The sequence below is a fragment of the Microtus pennsylvanicus genome, chromosome 6 (genome assembly GCF_037038515.1).
Source record: "Microtus pennsylvanicus isolate mMicPen1 chromosome 6, mMicPen1.hap1, whole genome shotgun sequence".
In the NCBI taxonomy this organism is placed as follows: domain Eukaryota; kingdom Metazoa; phylum Chordata; class Mammalia; order Rodentia; family Cricetidae; genus Microtus; species Microtus pennsylvanicus.
The window spans coordinates 94292589-94318849 of record NC_134584.1 but is presented as its reverse complement, the minus strand read 5'-3'; positions in this window follow the sequence as shown (position 1 = coordinate 94318849).

The following is a 26261-nucleotide window of genomic DNA, read 5'->3' as shown; positions in this document are numbered from 1 at the left end:
AATTTTCTCTTTAGACATGGGATGGAAGTGAATGAGAGAGAGAGAGAGAGAGAGAGAGAGAGAGAGAGAGAGAGAGAGAGAGAGAGAGAGAGACTGAGTTCGGCCTAGGTAGTACAATGAAAATAATGATTAAAATATAGTATGCTGTCATAATATAATAAAATGAAAATCAGAATGACCTCGGAAGATGAATAGAATCGTGTGATGATGATTCATGTCTGTATTACACTTTTCTTTCTGTCCTTTCTGTTGTTAGCTTGTTAGAGACCGGAAGTTACTATGTATCCCGATCTGGCCTCAAACTGGTGACCCATTACCACCACACCCAGATAATAACAATAAAGTCTATTTATTTGGAGGGGGGAAAGGTGTGCCATGGTATGTAGTATGCCACAGGGCAGTATGTCTCAACTTGTGGGGTCACAACCCCTTTGGGGGGGTCAGACAACCCTTCACAGCGGTCACGCATTAGCTGTCCTGCATATCAGACGTTTACATTACAATTCATAACAGTAGCAAAATTACAGTTAGGAAGTAGCAATGAGATAATCTTGAGGTTGGGGGTCACCACAACATGAAGAACTGGATTAAAGGGTCACAGCCCTAGGAAAGTTGAGAGCCACTGTCATAGGACAACCTTCAGGAGTCAGATTTCTCCCCTCACCGTGTGGATTCCCAGCACTGAACCCAGCTCATCAGCTTTGGTGGTTGGTGCCTTCACCCAGTGGGCAGTCTCAATGGCTGCCACGCCCAGCTTTGTAATACTTCTTTTATGCCGACTGGTACAAATGCCACATGCAGCTCTGCTTGCTATCAATCTCATCAATATCGTCTTTAATTCTCCAGCATGATTCTAAAATACTGCATGGTCTTGAGGAGTAAGGCTTCAGAGATTTAAGAACCATTTCGAGGGTCTTAAATCTAGAAGCGGGAGCTCTGGGTCCCCCAACCATTGTCTGAATCCTTCCACTTGGGCAGAACTCCAGGCCCAGGCAACTGCATCAGAACTCCTGGTTAGGGATGAAAAATAATGAATGAAAAGCAAAGAATGTGCTCATACATTCTTTATCAAAGAAACAAACGGAAAATCAACTCTCGGGGTTTTGACATGTGTTTTTCCATATAACACAGGACAATATCTGGACGTGTATGTAACCCAGATGTCCCCAGCACACCAGCTTCAGGGCCAGGATTTCTTTTAATCCTCAAATAATTCTATAAACCCCGATCCAACTGCAACACAGGAAGTTCCGACTTTTATTCTGTCCCTATGGCCCTTTCTATCCTTCTCCAGGGGCCTCTGAAGACCACTTCGGTCCTCTGGCTAGTCCTGCTTGGTACTGAGAGTATAAGCTGCCAGCTTGGCACCAGATAGTCAATAGCCCTTGTTGGGTTCTCCTCAGCTGGCCGCATCTGCCCTCACAACTGCTGCTTCCTGACCCCTGTAGGGTGGTCGGCCTTGTCTCACCTGGTCACAACTGAGATGGCACTGGGATCTCTCTCCTGGCTTCACTGGAGTCTTTGGGAATCAGTTGTGTGACACAGAGGGTAGCTTGAGACTAAGGCTTCGACTGACATGCTACCCCAGGTTCCAGGGCTGAGGACGTTCCTAGGAACTTTCAGTTTTTAATCCAGGACCATCACAGACTAATCCCACTCCTAGTCTGCCCGTCAGCCCATCACCCTGACCTGAGCTGACTTTGGTTTCAATCTTTGCCCTAAGTCTACTTCAGCGTTGCTAACTGGTTTACCCAATCCGTCAGCTTTCAGGTTCTACACTCCAGAGCCAGCTTGACCTGAGAGAGAAATAACAGAAGAAACCTCCCCTTAGGTGCCAAGCTAACCTCTGCTCTTGATTTAGTATAATCAACAGCACGAATGCTCCTTATCTTTCTGGGAAAGGCATGAATTAATGGGCGACGGCAGTAAGCCACCCTCAGGCCCTCAGACTTCACCCAGAGTGAAAGCTGCTTGGCCTTCAACAATGGCATTTACAGGGCTCTAAGCGTCCAGTACAGGACGTTCTCCACGGACAATGTTGAGTTTAAAATAGACAGCTTTTCTTAGGCATGAAGTACTGTACGGGCCAGTATCAGTATAAGGCCACTTTTTGGTTAAAACAACAACAACCAACTTATACGCTCAGAAGAATGAATGATAAAAACCCATTATGGATCAACAAGATACTGTATTTTGGAATTCAGGTAATCTCATTTCACCAAAAAAAAAAAAAGAAAAAAGAAAGAAAGAAACAAGGTCTTGAAATATGCTTCAATAATGGGTAGTTATTACAAATGCCGGTAACTGAGAGCCGGGCACGAATCCCACACATCACAAGATTCCACACATGCAAAATGTCCAGATAGGCAAATCCATGGAGACAGAAAGCAGATTAGTGGTTGCCAGTGGCTGGGGAGAAAGAGCTGTGCAGAGCAGCCGCATGGCTGTGCGGTTTCTCAGAGGGATGATGAAATGTTTTGGAATCAGAAAATGGTGGTGGTTGTACAACTTTGTGAACATAATAAATACCACTAAATTACATACTTTAAAAGTTTAAATTTGTGGTATGTAAGTTGTATCTTAAACACATCCACACCCAGGCGCTCGCTCTCTCTCTCTCTCTCTCTCTCTCTCTCTCTCTCTCTCTCTCTCTCCAACATCTAGGGCTCTGGAGAACTGGCTCTGTGGTTAACAGGGATTGTTGTTTTCCCAGAGGAATCTGAGTTCAGTTCCCAGCATCCACATCAGTTGGCTCAGAACTGCCTACTACTCCAGCTCCAGGGGATTCAGTGCCATCTTTGTCTCCCTGGGTATCTATTCTCACATGCATATATCCCAACCCCACCCCAACACACACATATCATTAAAATGAAAATTCATCTTTAAAAAATACTGCCACTCAAAGAGCCTGAGCTGGTTGTCTCCTGTGATCAGATTGGTGCCTGACCCAATTGTCATTAGAGGAGCTGTCATCCAGCAACTGATGGAAACATGCAGACCGACAGTCAAGCATTAGGCAGGGTTCAGGAATCCTGAGGAGGAGGAGGAGAAAGGAGTGTAGGACCTAGAGGGGCCAAGGACACCATGGGAAGGCTCATATAATCAACTAACCTGTGTTCATAAGCGCTCACAGAGACTGAACCAACAACCAGGGAGCCTGCATGGGACTGATCTAGGCCCTCTGCCTATATGTTACTGTTGTGTAGCTTGGTCCTCTTATAGGACTCCTAACAGTGGGAATGGGCTGTCTCTGACTCTCTTACTGACTTTTGGAACTCTACTTCTCATACTGGGTTGCCTTGCCCAGCCTTAATACATGGGGAGATGCTTAGTCTTACTGTAACTTGACATGTCATGTTTTATTGATACTCATAAAAGACCTGCCCTTTCCTAGATGGAGATTGAAAAGGAGGGAGTGGGGGTGAGGGAATGGAGGAGAGTTACTGGGAGGGGAAGGGGAGGAATTCAGTCAGGACATAAAATAAATAGATGTATAAAAAAGAAAAAAATTGCCATTTTTATTTAGTGAGAGATTGCTAGAACCAAGACTGTTTACTGTCCTGATTTGTGGCAAAAGCAATAGCTTTCGTATGTAATAGTAGACTCTGGTCAGAAAATAGAATTGCCCAACAAGACAGCTCAGCAGATAAAGGCACTGGCACCAGGTCTTACTACCTGAGTTCCATCCACAGACTCCACATGGAGGAAGAAGAAAACTGCCTCCTGTGGACTGTCTTCTGACCTCATGCATGTACAATGGCACTCATATGTTGTGGAATAATCTTTTTGTATACTGTGAAGATGTGTCACTCTGATTGGTTTAATAAAAAGCTGGAAGGCAGGATTTATAGACACAGAGAACGCTGGGAAGAAGGCAGAGTTGAGAGCCTGATTCAGAGGAAGCAAGACATGCAGGAGGAGTGGTAAAAGCCATGAGTCACACAGCAGCATGTAGATGAATAGAAATGTGTTAATTTAAGTTATAAGAGCTAGTTAGAAATAAGCCTAAGCTATCAGCTGAGCTTTCACAATTAAAAATAAGTCTTTGTGTCATGATTTGGGAGCTGACAGGCTGGGGCAGAGAAAAACTCACAACACTCATATCCGCACATATGCACAGACAGATAATTAAATAGGAGTAAAAAGCGTTAAAGAAAATACAATGGCTAAAAACTATTCCACTAAAATAATTAGCAGAAACAGAAAAATGTACAGGGGAAAACTCAACAGGCATCTAGGACCAATATGCAAAACATTACTAAGTTCTACCAAGGAATCTAAGTGACTTTAAGAATTTACATGGCGTCAATGTTTAAATTTTCTCTAAAACTTCTCCCATATACAGTCCTGTGCAATGCCCAATAAGGCGTTTTATGAAATTTGATAAAAATAATTCTAAAACTAATCTAGATGTATGTATATGAAAGATGGCTAAGGAAAGAATAATGAGGGTGAATTTTCATCTCCAGTTATTAATCTTCATCAATTAAAATTGGCGGGAAGCTGGTAAAGGAAAAGAAGCAAATCTTGACGGAAAATTAATAATAGGGGGTTAAGGCAAAAAGCAAAGCTTGACGATAGGGACAAAGGAAACACAGCACCAGAATAATTGGAAAAAGATTGGATTGTTATGATTTGGGGATAGCTAACTGTCTATGTGAAAGGAGGATCGAATTAAAGATTAGATGTGCAAACAAAACAGTAAAAGCACCAGTAGAAATAGAGAACTGCTCAGTAAATTAACCAGTAAGGCTTGTGAAGAATATCTGCAGAAGGGCATCAGCAAAGCTAGATTTTTAAAGAGCATAGAACTTGTAACTGGACATGGTGGCGTACATCGGTAATCCTAGCACTTGGGAAAACAGAGACAGGAGGATCATGAACTCAAGTTTGAGGCCAGCCTAGGACACGTAAGACTCCATCTCACAAAATGAAAACATCATGTTGTAATCTTAAAAGAAATAAAATGCTTTCGCGCGTGATTTTGTGAGGCCTCTTTTAACTGAAATGAAGGAATCTTAACTCAAATGCACTGAAGTACCACAGACGTGTTGCTCTGTAGTCGGGAAGCCCAGCAGTGAAATGACTATAGTATCTTCCAAGGAACCCGTCTTGGATTCCCTAATCTTACCCTCCTGTACTAGCAACTTAACAGTCCCCAGGAAAGGCTGCTTCTCTGATAGCTCCAACAGAAAACCATTGGGAGGATTTGGGTCACGGATCCATCACTGAATGGCTCTTTCTTCTGGAGCGGTATGCTCTGACGGCCCAGAGGTGGGCCATGAGCCATCCTTGACAAGGGAGAGGGGTAGGTAGGTTACATGATCCAAACAACTTACAGTGTGTTTCTTTCAATGTGGTAATCCTGTTACCTGAAGAAAGGAGAAGGCTAAAGGGCAGAACCTGATAAGTTTTACTAACATATATAAACAGCTTCCACAAATCAGTAAGAAACACTATTATTAAAAGAAACAGCTGCATGCGCAGCTATGGAGGCCCATCGTTAATTAGAATTTACCTTTCCTCTTGCCATTCCTTTATAGCTCTGCCAAACACTTCCCAAGGTATGGCAAGCTAATTTGACAAATTAAAGCTGTAATAATTTATCACAAGATGTTAACACTGCCTCAGGAGTTTCTTCTCCCCTTAGGAGACGTGGGGGAGTGTAGAGGCCTTCTCTGGTGATGTTTCAATTCAAAAGAGTGTCTCTCATTGAGAACTTCAGACCCGATGACTAAGACACAGCCCCTCAGGCAGGATGAAATCACATCTTTATTTCATGAGCTCAATCAACCCCTCTTCTTTCATCTCTCAAAAGAACAGGAGGGTCCTGTTCATGTGGGTTTTCTGGAGAAACCAATGACTATACCGTCGCTTGATGTTCCTATTTCTTAAAGCTAGGGACCTGAACATCACTGATTTTATTTCAAATTTTCTCACTGAAGGAAAAATTCAATAATAGCTGTACATATTTTATATAAAAAGTCCCCTATCAATAGTTATTTTTAATTAAAGGTCTGTTTTTTTTTTAAAAACAAAGTAAATTGTATGTTTTAAGCCTCCAGTATCATATTTATAGAAGGTACAAGGATTATTATTATTATTATTATTATTTTAGAAAAACTCACATTCCTATTAACTTAGAGTCCCCCAAACCTAGAAAGTACAATTTTGTTAGCTTTTGTTGTTCATTTGGTTTTAGCAAACCTTTTGTGTATTTTTATGGCTCCGAGGAAGAGAGAGTCCAGGTAACTGCACCGGCTGGCCTTTCATCCTCTCTGCACCTCTGGTTCTTCATCTGTGAAAGGAGATGGCAATAGCCCTGACCTCACAGTGTGGTAGAGCAATATCACCAATAATTTTCTCAAGAGAGAGTGTGGAGAAGGGGCTCTTTGGATCAAGCACTTTTTGCATAAATGTGAGGACCAATTCAGTAGTTGGGCAGCGTGGCCGGCCCACCTACAACCCTAGTCCCAGAAGGAAGAGATGGGCTTCTCAGGGCAGGCTACCTAGCTGGACTGGCTAGATTCAGAGCTCTTAAAAAAATCATAATATTGATATAAACCAAAGATTGCAATCTGCCTCCCCCCAAAGAAGATAAATAGCAAATATATTTATTTATGATTTTATTGTTTAAGCCAGTGTGCAACCTAATGAGTTTCATTCTGACGTTTTCATATATATGTAATTGTATATATAATTTCCTTATATTTGTCTCCTCACCCCATTACCTACACTCGTTCATCTCTTCCTCCCCACCCTTCACATTAATTTCTTCCTCCATCCAAAGAGTCAACACTGTGCTTCATGCCATGAGATATATGTGTGTGTATACATATGTATATATGTATGTATGTATGTATTCATGTACACAGCATATATGAGAAAATATGGAATGCTTGTATATTTTAAGCTCACCAATGTTCTATTTCTTCCTTTCTGTGAACTTATTTTTCCTTTTTTTTAAAAAAAAATTCTTTTTTTGGTGTTTTTCGAGATAGGATTTCTCTGTAGCTTTGGAGACTGTCCTGGAACTAGCTCTTGTAGACTAGGCTGGCCTTGAACTCACAGCGATCCACCTGCTTCTGCCTCCCAAGTGCTGGGATTAAAGGTGAGCGCCACCACTGCCTGGTGAACTTATTTTTCTAACACTGCCCTCTGCATGCATCATGGGCAGTAGCACTGAGGGGTTCGCCTCATATTTGTCAATGAATGAATGAATGAATGAATGAATGAGCGAGCTGGCAAAGGAACAGAGTAAAGCAGGTGGAGAACTCTAAGGTCCCATGAGGACACAGCCCTCTCCTAGCTGGTTAGGGTGCTGTGCCCTGTGTGGTGAGTGCCAGAGTCGGAAGCCCCCACAGGCTGACTGAGCAGACAGGCGCTGGGGCAGGTCTCACCTCTTCTGTGTCTGTTAGGAAGTCACTGTATAAGGTCTCTTTAAAGCTTCTCTTAAAAAGGCAATTCTGTCAACGTATGCACCTCAACCACGTGAAATGGGACACCACTCAGATGAAATCATTTGGCCACTGGTGTTGACCATCCAGGCATCTATATTATAAAAGATGAAACAGCGCTGAAAGACGCTCACCGAAAGGGGAAATGACTTAACTTAGGGGAATTAAAAGGATGAGAGGGAAGCAATAAGTATTGTTGAATTTGCTAAACGTTTTCCTAGGCATGGGAAAAATGTGTGTGTATGTTAGACTCCTGAACAAAACAAAGTGTCATTTTGACCGGAAATATTTTGAAGTTTGATTTCTCGCAGCAGGTTTGGTTGCTCTTCCTCTTTCTAGCTGAAACTGCTTAGGCCGTGCTCTGTTTGTGTGACCCTTTAATCTTTCTTTCTCTTTGTGAGACCTGGCTTATTTCAAGCTGAGCCTAAGGCACAGTTGGGTTCAGTTTGGCTCAAGAGTTCCTGCGGGGTAGTGGGATTCATTCTGATGGCGGTGTTACTGACGGTGTTGGCACTGACACACAGGCCAGTTAGGGGGGGAAAAGGGTGGAAACAACCACCCTCACAATGTGCCAGAATATTCTGACAGCTATCTATGAGATATATTTCAGTTTTGGAAGGAGAGTTGGGGGTTGAATTAAGATATTTTAATCCCAGAGAGTTTAGACAACAATGAGGACACTAAGAGAGACTTACATAGATCTAATCTACATGGGAAGTAGAAAGTAGAAAAAGACAAGATCTCCTGAGTAAATTGGGAGCATGGGGACCTTGGGGGAGGGAGAGACAGGAAGGGGAGCAGAGAAAAATGTAGAGCTCAATAAAAAAAAGGAAGATATTTTAATATAGGCTTAAGCATAAGGGTTAAGGGAAAGGGAGACACTCAGAAGAAGTTAGACGGAGCTGAGCACATGGGTGTGAACTTCCTGGGGGAAGAGTCACTTGGATTTTATCTTCCGTTGTTGCTTTATTTCAGTCCTGTGGGGATGAGCTCCTTGTACGCATTCATTGCAATGTGGACTCTGAGGAAGTTCTCTGTAGTGCTCTCAGACCTGACTGTGTGCAGAAGCATTGCACATGCTCAGAAAGATAGTGAACAATCGCAGCGACCGAGCGGGACAGAAAGATGCTCTGCTGGTTAGTTTTCTGTCAACCTGACACAAGCTAGAGGTACCTGAGAGGGGGGATCTTCATTAGAGGAGATGCCTCTGCCTTCTTGATTCCTCACTGATGTGGACAGGTGGTCCTGGGAGGTATAGGAAGGGTCGCGGGGCTGGAAGCAAGCCAGGAAACCAAGTTCTCCCTGGTTCTGCTTCAGCTTCTTTCTCAGGCTTCTGCCTTGCACCCCAGCGATGCACTGTAACCTGGAAGGGGACACAGACAGTTACTTCTTTTTATCCTGTGTCTTAGCAGAGCTATAAAAGTGAACTAGGGCAGGACAGGACATAAGAAGGAAAAGGAGCCCCTCGCTCTAGAGTTGAACCTCGCTCCAGCTGACAACCACGAATTCCAGTGCAATTAACATTTGCTGTGAAGGCTAATGTATTAGTCAGGGTTCTCTAAAGAAACAGAACTTATAGAATGAATATATACACTCACACACACACATGCATACATACATATATACATATGCATATATGCACAATATAATATATATGCACATACACACATATATACATGTATACATAAACACACATATATGGGATTTATTAGTATGGTGTACAGACTGTGGTCCAGCTAATCCAACAATGCCTCTCTATCAAGGGAAGGTCCAAGAATCCAGCAGTTGTTCAGTCTACAAAGCTGGATACCTCGGCTGGTCTTCAGGGTACATGAGAATCCTGAAGAAGGCTCTAATGCCAGGGAAGGAACAGGCTTGCTAGCAGGAGTGAGAACAAACAGGCAAAGAGAGAGCTTCCTTGTTCCATGTCCTTCAAGTAGGCCACCAGCAGAAGGTGTGGCCTAGATTAAGAGTTGATCTGATCTTCCATCTCAAAAGACCTGGATTAAAGTTGGGTCTTCTCACTTCAGACAAACGGATTGTTAATTAAGACAACAATCCCTCACAGGTGTACCCAGTTGCTTGGGTTTTAGTTCATTCCAGACACAGTCAAAACTGACAACCAAGAGCAGCCATCACAGCTGAAAACACAGAGAAGATACTCATTTTACATGAGGATCGCGGTGAGCCTTGCTTAAGGCCTAAGTCTATACGACCTTGTGGTCTGGCCTTGTTCTTTATCCAGTTTCTCACACAGGAGTAATCCTCTCTTTGTAGGAGAAACATCTTAACTTCCCTGCAACCCTGTGACCTAGGATTTCACCCTAGGAGCTCATTCTGGTGGCTTTACAACCCTTTGAGACGTGATTTCAGAAGCCACCCAAACCGCTGTCTAAGACTTCTGCAAATACACTTAATTTTGACTCTCATATTAGAAGTGGATGTGCGTATTCTTCGTGCCTCTTTCTTTTAATCCCCATGTTTAACGAGTTATATTGGAAACAACAGTTAACAAACTTCAACTCTGCTTCAGAACAGGTTGTCGGGGCTGGAGCTATGGCCAGCAGTTAAGAGGACTGGCTGCCCTTCCAGAGGTCCTGGTTTCCATTTCCAGAACCCACATGGAAGCTCAGAACCATATGCAACCCCAGTTCCAGGAGATACAACACCCTCTTCTGGCCTCTGCAGGTACTGCTCACATGTGGTGGGCAGAGAACCAGGGTGGTTGTATCCACACAGACACTTCTTTCTCCTACCTCACCTCGCTCTGCTTCTTGCCCTGTATCCACTTATGCAGCTCAGAGTGTGGCGCTAAGCAGGGGCTCAACCATCTGCTGATTCCCGGAGCTTGGTGCACTTAGTGCCCTTGTTAGAAACACGCCTGGGGCATCTTAGCATGTTCTGTATGTGCTCAACTACTTATGGAACAGGAGAATTTGAATCCTTGTGACTAACAACAGTGGGCTTTTGTTGTTGTTGAGGTGGTGGTGAGGGTGGTAGTGTGTGTGTGTGTGTGTGCGTGTGTGTGGTGTGGTGTGTGTACAGGATCTCTCTTACAATCCAGGCTGCAACTTACTATGAAAGTCAAAGATAACCTTGAGTTTCGAATTCTTCTAATTGACTCTTCTGATTGCTACGATTATAGGCATGAACAATGACATCCAGAGCACGTGATGCTGGATGCCAAACCCAGGACTTCATGCATTTTAGACGAGACTTACCAATTGAGCTACATACTTAGCTCATGTATTTTGTTATTTGAGAGAGCATCTTGCTATGTAGTCAGGCTGTTCTTGAACTCATAATTCTTTGGTCTTTATCAGCTGAGTACAAGCAATGGACCACCATGTTTATCAATAATTGGTGATGTGGCTGTGTTCTGTAAGTCCTGCTGTACATGGCTTCTTGCACAAGGGGACTTACTTATTTATCTATTTACTGGTCTTTCTTGGTTCTGCATTGAACCCTGGAGTTACAAGCTGCAGTAATCATTAATTCTATCTTGAGGACCCAGTTTGGGGTAAGGGACAGACTAGATGTTTTACAGTATGGCTGAGAAATCACACTACTGAAGCATGCATGGGGAAGATTTTTCCCAGGGTCAGGGACATCTGGGTGTCCTTTGACCAAGGAGTTCAATGAAAATGGTACAGTGAAGGACGGTCTCTGCCCGGGGGCTTCTGCAGGGCCTGGGAGGTGCCTGGGAATTAGGAAGGCTGACCTTACCTAGTCTGTAAATAACTTTACAAAACCAACTGAGACTGTTAAACTTCCAAGGCAATGGGAAAGTGGCAGGGGTTTTCAATACTGGCATAACTGATCGGTTTTTAGTAGGATGCCAACTCCACCTGTCAGAATTGGCTTCCTTCTAGAGACTTAATACTTAAGGACAGTGACATCCAGCCTGGCTTTTAGCTTAGTGCTTCAAAGGTCTCAGATGATACTGATGCAATTGAACTTTTAGCCAAAAAAGAAAGAAAGAAAGAAATTGTAAGAGTCAATATGTGTTAGTGCCATGCTTATGCAGATCTCTAGTGGAAAGGAGCAAACTCAGCAAGAAAAAATATAAAATGTACAATTTGTCCCCAACCCCAGCAGATCACACAGATCTCTTCCAACCCTCCTCCCCGCTCATCCTGCTATTCCTGCCCCATCCCCAGCAGATCACACAGATCTCTTCCAACCCTCCTCCCCGCTCATCCTGCTATTCCTGCCCCAACCCTAGCAGATCACACAGATCTCCAACTCTCCTCCCCACTCATCCTGCTATCCCGCCCCAGCAGGCTTTCTCTGGGAACCCACCAGCCAAGCCTGACAGAGAAGCAAGTAGACCAGCAGAGCAGGTAGACAGACTTCAGATCTTTACTCTCCCCCTCTCCTGCATGTCCGGCCCCCCAGCTCCGGAGCAGACTACCTGTGTGGCCTCTCCTCACTCTCTGCATCCCTTCCCAGGAGACCAAGCAGATCCTAGTGGAACAACCTGTTTTGTTTCCTTCTGTGGACTCCTGTCCTGTGGACGCCCTCAGCCCCCACTCCTAACACATCTTCTTTTTAAGTGTTAGTTCCTAATATCTAGGAACACCTTCTACCCACAACTCCTAGTGGTCACAGCTATCAGGATCCCAGAATTTCCTGCCAGGCAACACACAGCCACCAAACTCTGCTAAGACCGAGAGAGAGAGAGAGAGAGAGAGAGAGAGAGAGAGAGAGAGAGAGGGAGGGAGGGAGGGAGGGAGAGAGAGAGAGAGAGAGAGAGAGAGAAACAGAAACCAAGGAACGAATACCCACCCAATAAAGACAAGACCATATATCAGCACCTGAAATTACAGTCTTCTCAAACCCAGATGTCTAGATGCTAACGTCAAAGCATAGCCAAGAACAGCAGGGAAAATATATCTCCACATGAGCCCAGCAACACTACCAGAGTAGATTCTGAGTAGTGCCACATGGCTGAAGCACAGGACAAGGACTTTAAAATACCGTTAGAAATACGATAGAGATTCTTAAAGAGGAAATGAATAAATCCCTTAAAGAAATCCTATAAAAACACAAGCATGCAGTGGAAGGAAATGAATAGAACAGTTCAAGACCTGAGTGGAAGTAGAATCAGTAAAGAAAACCCACACTGAGGGAAACCTGGAAATGAAAAATTTAGGAACTCAAAAGTAAGAACCTTAGAGATAAGCCTCATCAACAGAACACAAGAGATGGGAGAGAGAATCTCAGGCATTGGAGACATGATAGAAGAAATGAATACCTAAGTAAAATAAAATATTAAATATTGAAAAATCCTGGCACAAAATGTTCAGGAATCTGAGACACTATGAAAAGACCAAATCTAAGAATAATAGGAATACAGAAAGGAGACTAAATAATAGGAATACTCAGGTCAAAGGCACAGAAAGTATTTTTTAAGAAAATTTTCTTTACTTAAAGAAGGAGATGCCTACCAAGATATAAGATGCATACAGAATACCAAGTAGGCTGAACCAGAAAAGATATTCCTCTATGCACATAATAATCAAAAAACTAAACATACAGAGGAAAGAAAACACATTAAAAGCTACCAAGAGGGAATAAAACAAGTAACACAAAAATACAAGCCTATTAGAATAATACCTGATTTCTCAATGGAGAATCTAAAAATCTCTAAGAGACCTCAGATGCTAGCTCAGACCACTATACCCAGTAGAATTTTCAATCACAATAGATGGAGAAGAAAATGAGACATTTCATGATAAAACCAAATTTAAGCAATATCTATCCACAAATCCAGACCTATAGAAGGTGCTAAAAGGAAAATCTCCAGCCTAAAGAGATTAACCACAGCCAACAAAACAAAAGGAATAAATAACCCCAAACCAGCAAGTCAAAGAGGGCAAGCACACGCACACACATGCATACACACACACACACACACACACACACACACCCCAAACAGGAATCAACAAACACTGTTCACTGACATTTCTCAACGTCAGTGGTCTCAATTCACCAATTAAAAAGATGCAGGCTAACTGAATGAATGATAAACCAGAGTCTGTCCTTTTTCTGCACCACAGAGACACACCTTAACATCAAGGGCAGACATCACTTTGGGGTAAAAGAATGGAAGAAGATATTCTAAGCATATTAAGAAGCAAGTTAGTATAGCCATTTTAATGGCTGACAAAATAGACTTCAAACCAAGACTAATCAGAAGAGATAGGAAAGGGCAATACATACTCATCAAAGGAGAATCCATGAGGACATAGCAATGTTCTTAACACAATGTTCTATGCACTAACACAAGGGCATGCAAATTCATAAAAAAAAAAGCACAGCTACAGCTTAAATCACATATTGACCCCCACACATTGATAGTGGAAGACTTAATACACTCCCTTTCCTAATAGACAGGTCATCCAGACAAAAAGCCGAAATGCTGGTGCTAACTGATGTTGCAAATCAAAAGGACCTAACAGATATCTGCAGAACATTTTGTCTAAATGCAAAATAATATACTTTCTTCTCAGCACCCCATGGAACTTTCTCCAAAATTGACCACATATGCCCACACAAAGTAAGACTTAACAGATACAATAGAAATGAAATAATCCCCTGCGTTCTATCTGACCATGGATTAAAGCTGGATATCAACAACAACAACAGGAACAACAGAAAATTAACAAACTCATGGGAACTGAACAACTGTCTACTCAATGAAAAATGGGTTAAACCAGAAGTAAAGAGAGAAATTAAAGTCTTTCTAGAATTGAATGAAAATGAATATACAACATACCCAAACTTATGGAACACAGTGAAGACAGTTCTCAGAGTGCCTACATAGAAAATTTGAAGGGATCTAATACAAGTAACTTAGCAGCCCACTTCAGAGTTCTAGAACAAAAAAGAGAGATCACTTTCCCAGAAAAGTAGATGGCAAGAAATAATCAAACTCAGAGCTGAAAGCAATAAGATAGAAACAAACAAGCAAACAAACAAAATCAGTTAAACAAAGAGTTGGTTCTTTAAGCAAACTAATAAGATTGGCAAAAGTAGGAATAGCACACCCCTCCGCCCATTTTCAGTAACCTAGTGCCAGCAGGACACATCGTCAGTAGCTGTCCAGGAGGTGACACATTGCCGCTGTCTGGGAGTTGCATATCCTCCCTGCGCACAAGTGCTGTATTCCCTTATCAACAGCAAGTACCTTCTCTCTCTGCCCTCTTTCCCTTCCAACCTTCCTCCCTCTTTCCCCTCAAAAAACTCCTTGAGTGAGATCTGTTGCTTGGTGTGACTTTATGGTATTCTTTGAGTTCAATACAACCAGATGCCTTTTTCCACTTAACTCATTACAACAAACCCCTAACCAGATTAAATAAAATTTAGAGAGAAATATCCAAATTAGCAAAATTAGAAATGAAACTGGGGGGAATATGAACAGACACCAAGGAAATCCAGAGAATCATAAGGACATACTTTAAAACCTGTATTCCATCAAATTGGAAAATATAAAGGAAATAAATAATTTTCTTGATACCTCTTACCAAAGTTAAATCACAATCAGATAATCAATTTAAACAAACCAATAACAACTAGTGAAATACAAACAGTAATTCAAAGTCTCCCAACCAAATAAAGCCAAGGGCCAGATGAAAATAGTGCATAATTCACGCAGACTTTCAAGGAACAGTTAATGCCAATACTCCCCAAACTATTCCACAAAATTGAAACAGAAGGAACATTTCCCAACTTGTTTTATAAGGCCTGAAAGACAAAATTGAAAGACAAAGACCACATGATTATCTCATTAGAAAGCCTTTGACAAAAATCCAACACTCCTTCATGATAAAATTTCTGGAGAGCAGGGACAAGAGAGACAAACCCCAACAGAATAAAGGCAATTTACAGCAAACCACAGTCAAAATCAACTTGGATAGCAATGGAAAGGAATCCACTAAAAGCAGGAATAAGTCAAGGCTGTCCACTCTCTCCAAATCTACTCGATACAGTACTTGAAGTCTTCACTAGAGCAATTAAAGAAGCTGAAGGAGATCAAAGGAGTTATCTTTATTTGCTGATGATAAAATAGAGTATATAAATGACCCTGAAAATTTCACTAGGAAACTCATATAGCTCAAAAAAACAAAACAGAACAAAACAAAACAAAAAAAACAACAACAACCTTTCAGTGAAGCAGCTGGACACAAAACTAACTCACAAAAATCAGTTGTTCTTCTATATACAAATGACAAACAAACTGAAATCGGGGAAACAGTCTCTTTCACAACAGCCTCAATAGTATAAAGTATCTTAGGGTAACTCTAACCTTTAATCTACAGTGGTGTCCTGCCTGCAAGACATGCTAGTTGAGTGGCGGCACAAGTGTTGTGAGGACAGCTCACCACTCTCTGACTCTCTGATTTGACTTCAGGCCCATTCCATGGGATGGAATCCATACTTGACACGGTTGGGTGACGAAAACCAGAGACTAGACAGCCCAGGGACCTAGAGTAAAACCAAATGCTTCTGTTCTTAAAAAGAAAAAAAATGTAGCAATAAAATGACTCCTAATGATAGTCTGCTATTTTCATACATCGGTCACCATCGGAGAGCCTTCCTCCTACAGCAAACAGAAACAAATACAGAACAGAAATCCACAGTCAGACAGGCAGAAAGTGAGAGACCTTGAAACACTCAGCCTTGGACAGGATGTCTCCATCAAATCCCTCCTCTTAGGGCTCGGGGCACCCCAGGGAAGAGGAAGTGGAAAGAGTATAAAAACCAGAGGGAGAACATTAAGGGGAAAAAGCCCTCTAAATCGACAGGCTCAGCACACGTAGGAACTTCCAGAGACTGAGGCAGCTTGCACAGGAACTGCATGGGTCTGCACCAGTGTGGGTCCTAGGGCTGAAAGGAGAAGTGGACACAGGCCCCCATCCCTAAGCCAGATGCAATCTCCAATTGATAAGTCCAATTGATACCCAGTTGCTAATTCCCTGAGGATACTCTTAGGGTAGGCTGCATGTGTAGCAGTAATGGACAACAGAAAAATGAGCCGAAGGGCGTCTTTGGAGGTTGCTGGTCTTATAATGTTGTGTCAGGGCTTCTCCCTTTTTTAAAAAAAAAAATCTATCTTACTATTATTTTTAAAATTTTATTTATATATATTTTTCTTGTCTCTCTTTACCCTACAGATCCTCAGTGTATATGTTATGACTTTCAGTTGAGTGTGTTATGGGATTCCTGAGTGTGCCTCCTCTTGGGCTCTTTTTCTTCCTTCAGTTTTGTCTAATTCTGATGTGCTAGTTTTTACACTATGTTATTGTATTTTATTATTGTTGTATATTATTATTATTTATTATTTTCAAGTGAGAGACAGAAAGGGGGGCGGATCCAGGTGGAAGAGGAGGTATGGAGGAGCTAGGAAGAATGGAAGGAGAGGAAACCATAATCAGGATATATTATGAGAGAAAAAAAATCTATTGGAAATAAAAGGGAAAAATGTACTAAAAACAAAAGGCAAAAACAAAAACTAAAAATGCCTCAGCCTTAGGTTCCATGTTATGCAAAGCCCACCTTGCTGACAGGGAAGGGCTGTCTCTGCTTTAAGCAAAGGCCGGTTACATAGGCCAGTGGCACTTGCTCATTCACCTGCTGTTCTTTGAGCATTCATTTTAATGTGTAAATAGCAAGTGCATTTGCCGAAGGCGCAGAAGCGACAGGTGAGTAGAAGAGTGTGGATTCAGGGCGAAGCGCTTAGCGTGGAGCCAGTGCACACAGCTCCTCCATTACTTAGCATCAGAATCAGTTACGGTTGTCTGACTGACGGACAATTTTTCTCTCAGCCTGCTCTCTTTGCATATGACCTGCATTGTCTAGACAAGTGGCATATTATTTATACATTCACTTCAGATTTTATGTAGGATTTTTTCCCCTATTTTAACTGAAGTTTTATGCAGTCAAGTAACTACTACGACTGTCCTCCGTGGAAAGCTTTATAATTGCGCCAGGTGGTGGGTGGTGGTCTTAGTGTACGGTCACCATTAAAAGAATCTTTAAATATTGTTTTTTGTTTGTTTGTTTGTTATAAACCATGGTGTAAGTTCTGGGAAGTATCAAGACCAAACTGCCAAACTCCTGGCCCTAAACACACACACACACACACACACACACCAGGCCCATCTTCAGAGAACAGCAGCACACCACTGTGAGAATTAAAGGCAGCTGATTTCCAAGGTTCTCAATCAAGTCAAGTTGATCCTGTTTGTTGATTAAGGAGTCAAATGCTTCCTTTGCTTATTTGCCCTTTCAAATTTCGAGCATTTTCTAACAGCGCACAGGCTGGAGAGTCTCTCTAATGGATTGACCCCCCCTTGGACCGGAAGGGAGCGAATCTGAACACTGTGCTCAGTCTGATGGCTTGTGAATCTTTTATATTGATTTCCTTCTGGGTGGTGGGGTAAGGGTCAGGTGCTGTGGCTTAGGTAGATAGGAACCAAAAAGGAAGCTTTGTCTCAGTACCAGGCTGACACATGGAACGTCATACTTCCATCCTGACATTTGATGTGTAGATGTCACAACCAGAGGGGAAAGAACAGAGATATATGGAGATCGAAGAGGGTGTGCGCTTGTCCTCATGTGTGTGGGAAGCTGAGGGTGAGTTCTCTGTGGGTCCCTGGCCAACCCGAATGCTCTATCTTGGAACACTGTAGTTTCCAGCTTTCTTGATGAGTTCCTTCAAGGCTGTGGCCTGGTGAGCTCCTGACAATGTGGCCTGGCCTATGTGGGGTGGGGTGAGGAAGCACAGGGCTGGTTCTCTTGGGAGAAAAACGCTCCGTGGAGCCAGAAGTGGAGGCATAGCTCTCACAGTCCCTCCTGATTTCACACTCCACTGCTTTTCCCTGGGAAACCCCCAGTCCTGCTGGAATTGCTGTGTGTGCCCCACATATCAGGAATATGTTACCACTTTGGGCCCAGGTTATCCATTAGCCAATTTGCATCTCATATTTGTCAAGTGAGCGTGAACATTCCATGGAAATCCAGGAAGGAAAAGTGTTAGCCTCAGCCCCTCAGATCCAGATTTGAATCCTTCACCTACAGGACCTAACCACACCCGAATACACAGAATCCCCCTGGGAGCCGCCGGTGGGGTCTGAAAACGGACCCTGCCAGCCAGGGGCCAGCGGTATTCAGCTTATCAGCCAACGTGAACATTCAGTCCTCACAGCGGCTCCTCGGGCAGCTTATGATGGATACAAAAAGGCATCGCAACAGAAACAAAGTCTTTAACACTTTCTCAGGAGAAGGCAGGTTAAAGCTGGCCTAAATGGCAGTTTTAAAACACACCATTTCCTTCAATAATGCTGCGAACTGGCTCTTTTCAAAAGCGGTTTCTTTCTCGGCCTCGAGTTTATTTGCCGTTCCACTCCTCAGGTGTGAGATTAATTCCCGCAGCCTGTGTGTCACCCCGGAGTTCAGTGCACATGTTTACTGAGGTGTACAGCTCTCAAATAACTTCAGTGCCTCTCTCACTCACTGGGAGGAAGTACATTTAAAAGAAATTGCCTCTTATAGATTTAAATTACAAAAGTACCGATATCATGCAAAAGGCAGTTTAACTCATGCAAGCATACAAATAGGTAAATCTTAGGGGAAAAGATACCAAGACTAATATGAATTTAAATAGGATTAGCTGCCTGCATTAGCAGAGGCTGTGAAATTTAAAGTCCCTCTGGTAGTCATTCTTTTAAATACACCTATATTTCATGTGTGTGTTTGTAGATATTTGGGAATATATTTTACTTCGTCTTTGGTTTGAGTTTTGAAACAAGGGCAGATGGTGACCATCACTTCTGCTCACTGGTGGCCAAGGAAGAAGTGAAATTTCTGACAGTTCAATATTTGTTATTGTAAAAATTTAAATCTCTGGGAGAATATGGTAAAAGAGTGGCTACAGAAATGTAGATTCATACTACAAAGGGATTAGGAACGCAAATGCTGCTTCATTTTCCTCTTAAGATAAGCCTTGTTTGAGATAGTGGGCTCAGCAAGACCAGGCTTACAGACTTGCCAGGGCCAAACCCTTCCTGCTTCCGACCATTCCCCAAGGCAGGACTCTCCTTTATATTTTGTTTTAAGCTTTAGTGGCTTTTTCTTTGCTGTAGGAATTCCTACTGCCAGTAGCCTTTAAGTTACTTGCCCACTTGGGCGTGGCCCCTTATACTATATTTGCCGGTATGTAAAGCATACATCTGGCCTCTTTTCCGGCTGTGGGATTCGGTTGCTGTTCCCCCATTCCAGCAAAGGACTGTGATTGCGAGTCTACTCCTAAATAAATAACCCTCTATTATACTCAATTCTGAGCTAGTGTGAGATTTCTTTCATGTGTCCTTCTTCATCTGATTCCTCATGTAGATTCGAACTCAACACCTACTGGGTGGATCAGCTTAAAGGCCTAAATGATCCACAGCCCAGAAAGTCCCCCATCCCTACCCACTTGACTTGCTTTTAATTTGTCAAGAAAAGCATATTTCTCAGTATTTAACCAGCACCAAGGGGGTGAAACCAAAGCTGCTCAGGACTGATCATGGCACCAGGTTGCATCTCTAGTTGCAACTCTGCAACCACGACACCCCCTGATCAATAATGATTATTACACCTGAAACAATTTACAGGCTTATTAATAAATCAATAAACTTGAAAGTTATATAATGACAGACAACATTACCATTGAAACTTTCAGTAACTTTTTTTGCTTATACTATGAATTGTATTCTGCAAGGCTTATATGGTTATGGTGATACATCCATTTATTGGATATTGGGACTCAGGTTTTTTCTTCATATTATATCCTTAAGAAAATGGTTTGATAACAAAACCAAGAATGAAGTACTTTTAGGAATGATACAGTCTTTACAGACTAATAATGAACAGCTAGCTGACAGGATTAATACCATTGAAAATCAAAAGTTACTTAAAAAATTAATACTATTAAAAAGGCTAACATTAATTTGACAGACAAAATTGAATCAATGTCAAAGGATACTGAAAAATTATCTGAAAGAATTAATGCTGTTTAATTTGACAATCAAACTTTGTTAAAACATTATGATAGGTTAGCAGATAGAGTATCTCTTCAGGATGGCAATCTGCATGCTATTCAAATAATATCCAAGAATGAGGTATTATCTTTAAATGAAAAACTTTAGACCTTGAGATCACATGTGCAGAATGAGGACCAGAGACTATGTGCCTTCATGAAATCACTAGAAATATATACAGGCCAAGAGATTCAGGCTTTACAAAAGACAGTAGTAAAAAGATTTGAAACAATTGAGGAAATTACTGGAGCTGATGAGCAGGGAAAGAAGGTACAAGGACAGGATTCAATATTGCCAGTAGCTGTCAGAGATGACTTACCCAGGGTTTTAGCTTCCTACCATATAATCTACTCTGACAAAGCATCAAGTTCTAAAGGCCCAAAAGGATCCAAAGAAGGTAGATGGATACCTATAGGAATGAATGATTTAGAAGAAATTAAGCAAGAAATTGTAACTTACAGCTTTGCATTCTGCATTTGTTAGGGAGATGGTAAAGACATGGGGTTCTAGCATTAAAGCCATGTCACACGAATGGCCTCAGCAGTCCTGGATGATGGGCCTCAACTGAAGTATAAATGCTATTTCAGAGAGGAGGCTAAAATTTTAGAGCAACAGGGAAAAGCAAAAGGACTTGAGACTTCCCAAGAACAAATTCTTGGTAAGGACACTTGTGCTGACCCACAGGCTCAAGCTCTTTATGATGAACAAACCTTGTCCCCATGCCACAAAGCAGCCTTAAATGCTTGAGACAGGATTCAAGAACTGGGAAAATGAATTGAATCATATACCAGGGTTAAACAGGGCCAAAGAGAACCCTTTAGTGACTTTTTACAAAGACTAACTATGGCTAGACAAATGGGAGTAACAGACCCAGAATTTAGATGAGTACTTATTGAATCTTTGGCTATTGAAAATGCCAACTTAGAGTGCAAAAAAGATACTTGGGCCTTTAAAGTTTAGATCAGCACCAATGTATGAATGGATCCTGTATAAGATGAACATTGAGACATTTGATTATAATACTAAATCTTGGGTAGGAGAAGCAATTTCCAAAGGAATGAAGAGACATCAAAATGTCAAATGTTTGAATTGTGGTATATTGAGAGCTGTGAACCCCTAGATCCTGAATTTCTTGTAAACAGCATGTTATGCTTGCAGCTGCTCTGAGCATGAGACTGTCAGGAGTTCCTGATAGCAGGGGAGTGGTTTCTTGTGGGTTTTGCTGGGGCATGGCTATCAGTTAAGAATCCCTATATAAGATGCCCCTGGACACAATAAAGGGGGGTATCCTGTTTCAAGGATGACCCGTGTCCCTGTCTGTGTGTCTTAGTGTGTTTAAATCTCCAGGCCCTTGCCCAGCTCACAAATGGTCCTGTAGTGCAGGCGAAGTACCATAGTACACATAGTAGTATGGATTCCACAGTGGTAGATTAGGACATCTGAGAAGGGATTGTAGACAAGGAATTCCTAGGAATAATATCTCCACTGGGAATGGCAGGAATAGGAGGACTCAGCCTTCAGGTATGTGTAGAAGGTGTGGCAAAGGCTGACATTAAACCAATGAATGCAGATCAACAAAAGACCGATAAGGCAACCCGTTAACATCAGAAACTCCTGGGGGGGGGCCTCTTGTAAGCCCCCAAGCCAAAAGTGGTCCAGTCATTCCCAGTCACTATGCAGGACATGTTTCACCACAAAAATTAAAAAAATCCAGAGCCTTCTGTAAAAGATCATACTGTTCTGGATAATGGAATAAGCATGGAGGATAAATAAAAAATTCCAATAAGAAATGTATATTCTGGCAGTCTTCTATAAATGATCAAAGACTAAAGCTAAGAGTGCATATAAATGGCATTGTAATATGGGTTTGATAGACATGGGTGCAGACAAGAGTATCATTACTCTAGAATCTTAGCATTCAAATTGATTTCTTCAAGAGGCAGATGTTAAATTACTAGGAATTAGAACTCTATCTCAAGTGAAACAAAGCATGAGATGGGTTGAATGCATAGGGCTAGAAGGACAGAGAGAAAACTGAGGCCATTTGTGGCTAATATTGCAGCTAATTTATAGGGTTGCACCCTGCTGCAGAAATGAAATGCCCAGATTAACATTCCTGCAGTACCAGAAACTCATAATTTTGGGAAGGATATTATAAGGTACTATACACAAATGTCACCAGCCATTAAGGTGGTACAAGAACACAACTAGCAAACCTTTAGAGATTCCAACAGCCCTACCTTTAAAATGGTTAACTGAGAAACCAATATGGGTTAAACAGGGGCCGTTAACAGAAGACAAACTTCAGGGTTTAGAACAGCTGGTACAGGAGCAACTAGATGCTCCCCATATTGAAGAATCAACCAGATCTTGGAATTCTCCTGTATTTGTTATTTTAAAAAATCTGGTAAATGGAGAATGGTGACAGATCTAAGAGCTGTCAATAAAGTAATTTAACCTATGGACACTACAATCTGGAATTCCTTGCCTTCTCTATTACCAAAAGGATGGCCTCTCATAGTTATTGATTTGAAAGATTGTTTCTCCACTATACCTTTACAAGAAAATGACAGAGAAAAATTTGCTTTCACAGTACCTACTTAAAATAATTCTCAACCTACTAGAAGATACCAGTGGACTATCCTTCCACAGGGAATGCTCAATAGCCCTACCTTATGCCAATTCTTTGTAAGCCTGCCATTGGCAATAATGCACAAAAAAATTTCCCAAATCTATAATTTGTCATTACATGGATGACATTTTGTTAACAAAGGTAATTGAGACTTTGTCATTTAGCAGGTATAGACCCAGCAGAGATTATAGTGCCTTTTACTACTGATGAAATAGAAAAGTAAAGAGAAGCCAATGAACTATAGCAAAGAGTTTGTGCTAATTTTTTGGAGAAATTAATAGCAATTATCCCAAAAGCAATAGACTTAACCTTATAAAGAGAATTTCTTGGATTCTTCCCTGAATTGTACATGATGCTCCAATAACTGGAGCCCATACATTTTAACTGATGCAAATAAATCAGGGAAGGCAGGTTACAAATCAGATGATTTAAGTAAGGTGGAACATAGCCCTTATAATTCTGTCCAAAAGGCAGAATTATATGCTATTCTCATGGTGTTAAGGGTTTTTAATGAACTTCTTAATATAGTTACTGATTCACAATATGCAGAAAGTTGTCTTACATATTGAAACTGCTAACTTTATACCAGATGATACAGAATTGACTTAATTATTCATACAGGTTCAAGATATAATCAGGAATAGATTTTGTCCCATATATAAAACACACATCTAATCCCATACAAATCTGCCTGGTCCTCAAGCACAAGGTAATGCAGAAATTGATCTATTGCTGTTTGGAACTGTATTGAAGGTCTCAGAATTTCCTAAGAAATACCATATCAATAGCAAAGGTTTAAAGAAGGAGTTTTCTATTACATGGCAACAAGCTAAAAAGATTATAATGAGATGTTCTACTTGTTTTTCTGTAACCAAATACCACTACCTACAGGGACTAACCCAAAGGGTACTTAAAGGAATGAAATCTGGCAAATGGATGTGTTCCACATTACAGAATTTGTAAAATTAAAATATGTATACCACACCACTGACACTTATTTAGGTTTTCAGTGGGCAACTGCTTTAAGCTCAGAAAAGGCTGATTCAGTAATCACACATTTATTAGAAGTTATGGCCATCATGGGTATACCTGCACAAATAAAGACAGATATTGGTCCAGTATATATCTTGAAGAAAATGAAACAGGTTTTTTTTGCTTATTATAATATAAAGCATATTACAGGTATACCATACAATCCTACAGGCCAGGCAGTTGTAGAAATATCAAATCGAACTATAAAGGATATGTTAAACAAATAGAAAGGAATGGGAAATACCCCTAGAAATGGATTACATAATACTTTATTAACCTTGAATTTTCTTAACGCACTGAGAAAGGGACAACAGTAGCAGAGAGACATTGGATAATAGAAAAGTCTTCTAAATTAAATCAGTAAGTGTATTTCAAGGATGTGTTGAACTCACAATGAAAGCCAGGAGATGTGCTACATTGGGGAAGGGGTTTTGCTCTTGTTTCAACAGGAGAAAAAAGTTATAGATACCATCAAAATTAATAAAGATTTGCTAAATGTGGTACATTTACACAATGTAGTACTATACAGCAGAAAAAAAATGACATCTTGAATTTTGCAGGCAAATGGGTGGATCTAGTAAAACATCATTTTGAGTGAGGTAACCCAGACACAGAAAAACAATTATCACATGTACTCATTCATAAGTAGTTTTTAAACATAAAGCAAAGAAAACTAGCCCACAAAACACAATCCCAGAGAACCTAGACAACAATGAGGGCCCTAAGAGAGATATACATAGATCTAATCTACATGGGTAGTAGAAAAAGACAAGATATCCTGAGTAAGTTGGGACCATGGGGACCTTGGGAGAGGATTGAAAGGGGGGAGAGGCAGGGAGGGGAGCAGAGAAAAATGTAGAGCTCAATAAAAATTAATTAAAAAAAAGAAAAAAGAAAGATTTGCTTTGAAAAAGAGAAATCTCTTGAGAAAGAGAAATGGCAGCTTATCCACAATGGTAACAACCATACAAGTAGTAAGGAAACCATATAGGGTTGGGACAGTGTTCTGCTCTTGCCTTTATAGGAATATAAACATCTTGAAAAATTCAAGAGACCCTGGGTGTTTGGATGCTGACAGAAGGAAAAATAATTATCCAGTAAGGATCATCAAGAAAAAGGAATATGACTTATGAGGACAGGTGATCAAAACTTATATGTATATACATTAATATGAATATATAGAGCTGGCTTTGGAGTTGGACAATGACTCTGTACTTTTCTCAATTCAAGCATGTTGTTAAAAGAAAAATTCAGAGTTTCTGTCTCATGTCAAGAGCCGTCTAGTATGGGACAAAAAGAAGAAAGAATTTAGAAAAACATTTACTTTTTTTCATACCTATTTTTTTGTCTTTATCATACCTTTCATTGAATATGTATGCCTATATAAATAATGTTTAAGTTTTCCACAATGAACAATGAATTTTCCTGCAGTAATCTTGAAAGTTTCCAGAAAGAAGATAAGACCACACAACAACTCCACCTGGTTGATATGACGTCATGATGCTGATAGTGCTATTAGAAACCTGTTTTGGGTACCAGCTGCTCAAGTTTCAACTTGGTTAACTGAAATGGTGCGGTTTTTTTTTTGTTTTGTTTTGTTTTTTTTTTTTTACAATGTTCTGGCCAAAACTCCAAATAGGAACCTCAGAAAAACCCCTACCGAATACCCAGAGACTATTTGCAATTATACAGATACTAATCTTGGAACTTAACTATCATTTTACTTTGACAGGATCCCATAGAAAGAACATTGCCCCCATGACAGCTGGAAGTAATTCTAGAAGACAACGTCCCCTCTCCCAACAAAGTTTGTCCTCAGGGTTAGGGACATCGTTTAGGGGTTGATTATAATTGTTATAAGGTTGGGGGTTGGGGGAAAATTATGTAAGCTCAGGGATCTCTTTGAAAAAAAGAGAGGAAATTGGATATGAATGGGATAATAGATTAGTGTGCGTTTACTCACACTAATAATAATTGTGAGTAATAGAGTGAATACTTGTGAGTTATTATTTATAGGCAATTTACATTGGTATTCTTGTATACTGATACAAGAAT